Source organism: Stegostoma tigrinum, chromosome 41 (genome assembly GCF_030684315.1).
Source record: "Stegostoma tigrinum isolate sSteTig4 chromosome 41, sSteTig4.hap1, whole genome shotgun sequence".
Lineage (NCBI taxonomy): Eukaryota > Metazoa > Chordata > Chondrichthyes > Orectolobiformes > Stegostomatidae > Stegostoma > Stegostoma tigrinum.
The window spans coordinates 8,862,072-8,872,291 of NC_081394.1; positions in this window are offsets into that span (position 1 = coordinate 8,862,072).

Genomic DNA, 10,220 nt, shown 5'->3' on the forward strand with positions numbered 1-10,220 from the left:
GGTAGTTATGTTTTGTAGTCTTTGGTCGGAGGGAAATTGTCATGGCTAGTTAGACTTTTAGGGGTCAATCTGTAAAGGGTGGTTGCCATAGTTATTTAGGTTATATAGGCCTCACTCACTGTGGGGCAGATGCCGTGGGTAGTTGGCCTTTATAGGCCTCATGCTGTAAGGGATGGTTGCCTTGGTTAGTTAGGCTTCTTAGGCCACAATATGAGTATTTGGGCTTTATAGGCCTCACACAGTATCGGGTGGTTGCGATGGTTTCTTAGGCTTTACAGGTCTGCCTCTGTCTGGGTGGTGCCGTGAGTAGTTCAGCTTTACAGGCCTCAGTTTATGGCAGGTTGTCACGGTAATTTTGGCTTTATCGGCCTCATTCTGTGTTGGGTGGTTGCCATGTCATGTTAGGTTTTGTAGGCCTCAGTGCGGCTACTTAGGCTATATATCCCTGACTTTGTGATCAGGTGTTTGCTATTGTTAGTTCAGTTCGATGGGGACAGAAGACAGAGAGTCAAGCATGAAGGAAGAACTGAAGGAAATCCTTGTTCGTCAGGAAATGGCCCTGGAGAGATTGATAGGATTAAAATCGGAAAAGCCCCTAGTTCCTGATGTCCCGCATCCTGGTGTATTTAAGGAAGTGGCCATAGAAATAGTGGACATATTGGTTATTTTGTTCCAGCATTCTATAGACTCTGGAAGAGTTCCACTGGACTGGAGGGGAGCTAATGTAACCCATTTCTTTATTAAAAAAGAAGGAAGGGAAAAAAACAGAAATGTAGACTAGTTAACCTGACATTGGTGGTGGGTGAAAATGCTGGAGTCAATTATTGAGGATGCAATAACCGAGCATTTGAAGAACAGTTGAGAATCGGTCCAAGTCAGCATGGATTCAGGAGAGGTCAGTCGTACTTGACAAATCTTCGGGAATATTTTTGAAGGATGTGACCAGTGGAAGGTACAAGGGAGAACCAGTGATGTTGTGTAGCTTTTTTGACAAGGTTCCGCGCAAAGTGAGGAAAATTACAGCTCACGTTATCGGAGGTAGCGTATTGATAGGGTGGCAGACAGGAAGCAGAGAGTTGGAATAAATGAGCCCTTTTCGGGGTGACAGGCAATGACAAGTGGGGTGCCGTAGATTTTGGCACTGGGATCCCAGCTCTTCACGATATACTTTCATGACTTGGACAAAGGAATTAAACGCAATACCTCCAAACTTGCAGATGACGCTAAGCTGGGTGTCAGTGTGTGCTGTGAGGAGGATGCTCCGAGGCTGCAGGGTGATTTGGACAGACTGGCTGAGTGGGCACATACTTGGCAAATACAGTGTAATGTGGATAAGTGTGAGGTTATCCAGTTTGGTGTCAAAAAACAGGACGGCAGCTTATCAGCTGAATGGCACCAGTTTGGGAAAGGGTAGGGGATAACAAGACCTGGGTGTCATAGTGGAACAACTCCTGAAGGTTGGCGTGCAAGCAGTGAGGAAAGCTAATGGCATGCTGGCCTTCACAGTGAGGGGATTTGAGTATTGGAGGAGGGATGTCATAAGGCAGCTATGCATGGCCTTGGTGAGGGCACATTCTGAGTATTGTGTGCAGTTTTGTTCTCCCAGTCTGGTGAAGGACATTCTTGCTCTCAAGGGAGTCTTGTGATGGTTCACCAGATTGCCGGGATGGCAGGTCTGACATATGAAGAATCATTGGATCAACTGGGCTCGGACTCACTAGAATTTAGAAGAATGAGGGGAATGTCATGGAAACATGTAAAATCCTGATGGGACTGCACAGGCTAGAAAGAATGTTCTCAACATTGGGGAAGTCTAGAATGAGGGGAATGTCATGGAAACATGTAAAATCCTGATGGGACTGCACAGGCCAGAAAGAATGTTCTCAACATTGGGGAAGTCTAGAACGAGGAGAATGTCATGGAAACATGTAAAATCCTGATGGGACTGCACAGGCGAGAAAGAATGTTCTCAACATTGGGGAAGTCTAGAACGAGGGGAATGTCATGGAAACATGTAAAATCCTGATGGGACTGCACAGGCTAGAAAGAATGTTCTCAACATTGGGGAAGTCTAGAATGAGGGGAATGTCATGGAAACATGTAAAATCCTGATTGGACTGCACAGGCCAGAAAGAATGTTCTCAACATTGGGGAAGTCTAGAACGAGGAGAATGTCATGGAAACATGTAAAATCCTGATGGGACTGCACAGGCTAGAAAGAATGTTCTCAACATTGGGGAAGTCTAGAACGAGGGGAATGTCATGGAAACATATAAAATCCTGATGGGACTGCACAGGCTAGAAAGAATGTTCTCAACATTGGGGAAGTCTAGAACGAGGGGAATGTCATGGAAACATGTAAAATCCTGATGGGACTGCACAGGCTAAAAAGAATGTTCTCAACATTGGGGAAGTCTAGAACGAAGGGAATGTCATGGAAACATGTAAAATCCTGATGGGACTGCACAGGCTAAAAAGAATGTTCTCAACATTGGGGAAGTCTAGAACGAGGGCTCACAGTCTAGGAGTAAGGGGTAAGCCATTCAGGACTGAAATGAAGAAGAATTTCTTCACTTAAAGTTGTTTATCTGTGGAATTCTCTCCCACAGGAAGCTGCGAGGCCCATTTCGTTAGATATATTCAAGAGGCAGCTAGATGAGGCCCTTGCTGCTATGGGGATCAAGGGGTGTGGAGAGAAAACGGGAATTGGAAATTGAAATTGCATGATCGGCTATGATCATATCGAATGTTGGTACAGACAAACGGGCTGAATGACTGACAGCTACACCGATGTTTTATTTTTTTTATCAACCTCACACTGTCGGGTGATTGCTGTGGCCAATTAGGCTTCTTCTGCCTTTGCATGGGGATGTTTGTCATGGTTAGACTGGCTTTATAGACCTCACTCTGTGTGTACATTCATTCAATCAACAAAATTGTGCTCTTGAGATACGTGTGATAGACAGAGCGGTGATCATTTTGTGTTCGGGATTGTAAATATTCTCTCAGCGACTTGTTCAGGAATGTTGTTACACACTTCTGGAGGAGTGAGATCAAGTCGGTGACTTTGCTGTGTTCACATGAAGCTTGGGCCACAATCGAGATAAAAAGGGCGGATGTGAGATGAACCAGAACCTGATAACCGTGTTCCTGCTCCACAGAGAAAGAAAAGGAGGCAGGTTACCGAGCGGCAGAACAGAGCAGATCGCCTGCTGGTCACTTCTGGAGGCAGTTTGTTGTTGTCTTTCTCCTCTTCTGTGAATGTTATGCCAGTAAAGGGTATTATTGATGGTCTTGAAGGTCTCCTCTAATTTGTTTTGTTTCGTGATGACAAAGGTGTCATCCACGTAGTGGACCCCAAGTTTGGGTTGGATGATTGGCAGAGCTGTTTGTTCGAGTCTCTGCATTACTGCCTCTGCTAAGAACCCTGATATTGAACAGCAGAAGAAAATCACCGACACAGCGTATTCAAAAAGAAGCAAGTTAAGCCTAAAGTCCACTTGGGTAATGACGGATTAATGGTGGAGATTATTGACGACTCCAAACAGCAGCGTCTGTCTCTGGCTGTGTCCACGGTTTGATCTTAATGCAATGTTGGTGTCCAGAATTCTGCTGATTGAGACAAGGAGAAACCACTTCCCGGAGACGGTTGTGAATCTGTGGAACTCACTGACCCACAGTACTCTGGAGGCAGAATCAATCAAGAGATTCTAGAAAGGAAGAGATATGTTTCTGATGAAAAGCAGGATAAAGGTCTGTGGGGAGCAGGCAGGAGAGTGGAGTTGAGATCAGGATAATATCAGCCATGATCATATTAAATGGCAGAGTGGGCTCAAAGGTCTGTATTTCCAAATCCCGCTCCTAATTGCCATATTCCTCTATTGCCAGAGCTGCTGAGATTTTCCAGCACTTTGTGTTTTTATTCCTGTTTGCACATTCCTTCCATCAACAAAATTGTGCTCCTGAGTTATGTTTCAGAAAGAGATAGGGGTAGGATTTAAACCCAAGACTCCTGGTTCGAAGGTATGGACACTGCTGCTACAAAACAACACCCGACATGTTAAGTATTCCATGGGAAATATCGTCAAGAAGTAAATCAAGAAATAAATCAATTCACAATTCCGACGCAATGTGAGATTGTGGTGGTCTGGGAGAGACAGGCAGAGAATTCAAATATTATTCCAGTGCATCCTCCGCGAGTCAATGAACTCTGTTGACATATTTATAACTGAATTGTAATTTTAATGTATGAAAAACGCAAACAATCTGCTCCACATTTTGTGCATTTATCATGCAACTATCTCGAACAAGCCAAATATGTGTCAAACATGAGCAGAGCTGTCTGCAAGCAGGAGAACAGCTTCCAGTTCCAGTGAGTGGGACACTTTTTGGGAAAATAAATGCTTGTTTGAAGAGAGAAACAAGGGGTGGGGTGGGTCGGGTAAACGAGAGAAAGCAGCTTTTTCTTTGTTATTTACCGTTTCTTGGCTGTCAGACGCATTGGGAAACTGCTCAGTAACAGTAAGTGAAAGATTGTCTCTGTCCCAGAGAGCCAAAGGGCTGCTCTCTCGTTAGGGAGAGAGACTGTTAAACAGACAGAAAAAGCAGACACAGGTAGAGAGATAGGAATGAATTGGGACAAGTTTGGGGAGATACAAAAGCAGAGAGATTGATAAAGAAAGAAAGACAGAGACAGATACATAGACAGATGAATAAAAATAAATACAATAAAGAAATAAACAAATAAATCGGATTCTCCAGCATCTGCAGTTTCCATTATCTCTGCAAACAGGACTAAAGCTTCCAGTCGCAGTTCGTGGAACACTTTGGGAAAATAAATGTGCATTTGGGAGAGAGAAACAAAGGGCCTGGGGAAGAGAGAGAAAGCAGCTTCATCTTTGTCATTAACACTTACTGGGCTGTCAGACGCATTGGGAAACTGTGCTCAGTAACAGTCAGTGAAAGATTGTCTCTGTCCCAGAGAGCCAAAGGGCTGCTCTCTCATTAGGGAGACGATCGAGCAGTTGCATGCTTCACCTGAGGGTCATCACGCCTCTGGTGAGGGAGTGAGATCAAGTCGGTGACTTCTCTGTGTTCACATGGAGCATGGGCCACAATCGAGATAAAAAGGGCAGATGTGAGATGTCCCGGAACCTGATAACCGTGTTCCTGCTCCACAGAGAAAGAAAGGGAGGCAGGTTACCAAGCGGCAGAACGGAGCAGATCGCCTGCTGGTCAGTGAAAGGACTTTTGACCGTGAAGGGGAAATACAGAAAGTGACTTGTCCCAAGCTGGCAGGTTCTCCATTCCAACAGTGAATTCAGTGACTTGGTCCAAGCTGCATCTCTGTGCCCCTCGTCACTTTCACAAGTTGCCCCCTGTTGTATTGGTCACACAATCTGACACTTATTCCGTGGTAAAGATGAGCAAAACAAACCCAGGCGTGGGTGATGCTTGATTTTCCAAACATCCTGATGCAGTCATTTCAGGAATGCCGAATGTGTTTTGTTCTCTTTTGAAAATATTCCAAAACAAGTGGGTGTATTAAAAGGCATTTAATGAGTGGATTGATATCTATTGAATGGTGGAAACAATTGACATTTCGATTGTGAAATGTTTTCATGGTTTACTGTGTAGAAACTGAAAATGAGGGCCGGAGTCAACAATCTGCTTCCTCAAGCTGACTCTGCTATTTGTTATGAAGTGTGGTTTATTCTCCAACTCGGTCACTGGTCCTACTTTCTCATCGCATACTGTTTGATTCTTGTAGTTCTGTTGTGTCTATCTTTGTCTTTCTTGAAAGTCTGAACAGCTTTCTTTTGCAGACAATTCCACAGGCTCACCACTATCAGGATGAAGACGTTTCTCCCCATCTCATGCCTAAATGGCCGATCCTCATATCCTGGGACTGTGACTCATACCGCCCACCCACCCCCACCCAGGTTCTAGACTCTTCTGTTATTGGAAACATCCGTCTGGTGTTTGCTCTCCCTAGTCCCATTAGAATTTTATGGATTTATATGATGTTCAGTCACCCCCATCCACCTCCACCAACCATTCCTTCAAAACCCAGTTCATGTGATCCGACCTGATCCAGACTCAATTTACAAGTCAATCCTACAATCCCAGTAATTGGCCTGATACACTCTCCTTGCACTCACTACATCACCAGAACATCCTCCGCAAGTAATGAGACCAAACCTGCACACAACACTCTCAGTGTGGTCACACTAAAGCCCGACACAGTTGCAACAAGACATCTCTGCTCCTGTACTTGAATCCTCTCACTGTAAGGGCAAGATCCCCTTTACCTTCTCCATCACCTGCTGCACTTGCATGCTTAATTTGAAAAGGCGTGGAGCTGGATGAACACAGCAGACCAAGTAGCATCTTTGGAGCACAAAGGCTGATGTTTTTGGCCTCGACCTTTCATCAGATGAAGGCCGAAACATCAGCTTTTGTGCTCCTAAGATGCTGCTTGGCCTGCTGTGTTCATCCAGCTCCACACTTTGTTATCTCAGATTCTCCAGCATTTGCAGTTCCTATTACCTCTAATTTGAAAAGGAATTTGCTTTCATGTAAAAATTAAATGCACATATTTTTAGTTTATTAATTTCCTTTCAAATACTTGTTACAGCAAACGTGGGTATAACTATTGTAAAATTGTACTTTAAATTTGTTTGTGAATACCCTTAACCGATACTTAAATTGTTACTGATGTAGACACTCGCTGTGATATCACAAATGAGAGATGTTTATACAAACTTTCCATGTCAGAACACATACTTCAGTCACTGAGCCAGCATGGACAGAGACCATTTGGGCATCATATCAGTCATCAAACATCCATCGATTCTGATCCTACTTGTCGACTTGTAAGCTATGATGTTTCAAATACCCATCTAAATACATTCTTAAGTGCCTTGAAGGTCTTCTCTGCAATTAGGTGGAGGCGATAGCCTAGCAGTATTACCACGAGGTCAATGTTAATTATCAGATCTAGATAATCTACCGGGCACCGGGTTTTGAATCCTGTCACGGCAGATGGTGGAATTCGAATTCAATTAATATCTGGAATTAAGAGTTCAATGATGACTGTGAATCAATTGCTGATTGTTTTTTTTTTCCTGACAATCTGATTCTGTAACGTCTTTCAGGGAAGGAAGCTGCCATCCTCACCCAGTCTGGCCGACATGTGACTCAGATCCACAGCAATGCGGTTGACTCTGAAATGCGCTCTGGCAAGTAGGGATGGACAATAAATGCTGCCTGGCCAGTGACACACTTGTCCCGTGCATGACAAAGAACAAAAATAAAACCCTTTTGGCAGTGAATTTTGAGAACATAATGACTCAGTTTCATTGGTTCTCTGTGGTAAAGAATTCCACAGATTACCACCCTTTGAGAGAAGAAACTCCAACTCATCTGGGTGTCATAGATGCGACCCCTGATTCTGAGATCATGCTCTCTTGTCCTAGACTCTGCCACAGAGCCTAAACATTTCCACTTTCAAATCTTCTAACGGTCTTATTTGTTTCACTTCACAAAATTCCAATGACTCCAGACCAAACCGAGTCAAGCTCTCCTCATAAGGCTTTCACTCCATCATGAAGGGAGCAATATCATGCCTCATGAATTAACAATGCTGTCCCATAGCACCAGGTTCCCAGATTTGGTTCCAGCCTTAGGTGACAGTGTGAAGTTTGCACATTCTCCCCGGTTTCTGGATGAGTCTCTTTTGGGCTGAGATATTAGGAACTGCTGATGCTGGAGAATCTGAAACAAAAAATGCCCTCGACCCTTTCTCTCGCATTTCCTGCAACTCATTCCTCACACCACCTCTCCGCAATAATAAACGAGAATCCTCCTTGTCCTCACATACCACCACACCAATCTCCAGATCCAAAGCATCATCCTCCAACACTTCTGCCATCTGCAAGCCGACCCCATGACAAAAGACATTTTTCCGCTCCCACACTTATCTGCTTTCCAGAGGGACCACTCTCTCCGTGACTCCCTTGATGCTCCACACTCCCCTCCAGCTCACCACTCCCAGCACTTTCCCTGCAACCGCTGGAAGTTCTACACATGCCCCTACACCTGCCAGCTCACCCCCACCCCAGGCCCTAAGAATACCTTCCACATCAAATAGATGTTCACCTGCACATCTGCTGATGTGGTATAGTGTATCTGCTGTTCCAGATGTAACCTCCTCTACATCAGGGAAACTAAGCAGAGGCCTGAGCACTGTGTTGCGGAACACCTAGACTCGGTTCGCACCAAGCAGCTGCACCTCCCAGTCACAAACCAATTCAACTCCCCCTCCCACTCCTTGGACGACACGTCATCCTGGGCCTCCTGCATTGCCACAGCGATGCTATCCGAAGGTTGCAGGAGCAGCAACTCATATTCTGCTTGGGAACCCTGCAGCCTAATCGTCTCAATGTGCACTTCACAAGATTTAAAATCTCCCCCCACAACCACCAACTGCATCCCAAAACCAGCTCAGCTCGTCCCTGCCTCCCTAACCTATCCACTGCTCCTACCTCAAGTCCCATCCCTATCTCCTACCTACTAGCCTCATCCGGCGTCCTTGACCCCCTGTCCATCCTCCATGGACCGACATACACCCTCCCTAACGCCCTACCTATACTCGCCTTTACTGGCTCCAACCCCAACTCCTTGACCTGTCTGTGTCCTCTCGACCTATCTTCTTCTTTATCCATCTGCTATCTGTCTTCCGCCTCTCCCTATTAATTTCAGAATCCCTTTCCCCTCCCCTATTTCTGCAGAATGGTCTAGACCCGAAATGTCAGCTTTCCTGCTCCTCTGGTACTGCTTGGCCTGCTGTGTTCATCCACATTGTCCCCCTGTTGTCTCTTTTGGTCTCTCCGGTTTGCTCCCTCTGTCCATTGATGTGCAAGCTCGGTGTTTTGGCCATGCTGATTGGCCACAGTATCCGTGGATTTGCTGGCTAAGCAGATTAGCCATGGGCAAAAAGCAGGGTGAATGGGGTGGAGAGGAGCTGTGGTTGCTTGGGATGTGCTTTGGAGGGCCAGTGCAGACTTGATGGGCCAAGAAGCCTCTTTCCGCACTGCCGAGAATCTGTAATTCTATCAACATATCAGTACACGCTGTCAGTTTTAAACAACACCTTCTCAGTCAATTTGTGTTGAATCTCCTGCCCATTTTACTGCTAAAAAGATAACATGACATATATCTCTTGTTTTAATTTAGAGATGGATGATAGGCTTCTGATTGCACTGAACAGATCACTCTCCTGTGTTTAGTATTCCCAGGTTCTGTCAGCCGCAATGACCTGAATGTTCAATAGCATTGGCTTGCCCACAGTATGCAACTTGCCTGCCATAAGAACTCTGAAGGAGAGAACAGATATGGACAAACCTTGAGGCTTGTCGACAAATCCAACAATTTAGCACTGACTGACACGTGCCTGGAGTCAGTTCAGACCAAATTATCAAACGACATTTCATAATTTAATGCACATTAGAAAGAACACCAAACGCCAGCAGCTGATAAGCCTTTGCTATCAGAAATAGCAAATAGACTGTAAAAGCTGGAAGCGCAGGTCCTTACTTGCAACCCTCAAAATAATGAAGAACTATTTCTATGGACATTTGCAATGCACAGGCACACAAGGCTTTGGATAAAATGCTGAAAAATAGGATTAGCGTATTCCGATGCCAGGTCCATTCTGTGCTGTAGACCTCTACAACTCAATAAGTGTGAGAACAGTGACAACAAGGACACAAAGAGTGAGTGATTTTTCGAGGCTGATAGCTCCAATACCTTTCAGTGTCACCTTTTAGTGATTCAATGAAGTTCATCTGAAAGATACTTGAATTTTTATCCACATTCGTTCTCGGGATGTGGACGTAGTGTTTGTTAGGAGGTCAACCAGATGGGCCCTAAAGAATATGACTTCCTTCATTGGGGCTGTTAGTCTGGTCCAATCAGGGTGTAATAGCTGGCAGATAAAGCAGGAATGTCAGAGGTTTTGTTCAGTCTGAGAGGTGGCTCTGAGGGGGCTGGATCTGTCTCAAGTACGGTGCACAAGTCAAAGGGGCACCTTGGTGATGGGATTCCAACCTCTGTGGAGTTATTTGTAATGACGAAAGAAAAACTAAGCTCTTGAAGAAATTCACTTGCAACAGTTGCCTTTGTGTTGGGGTAAGCATGTTTGGCGTCGTGCCATTTTT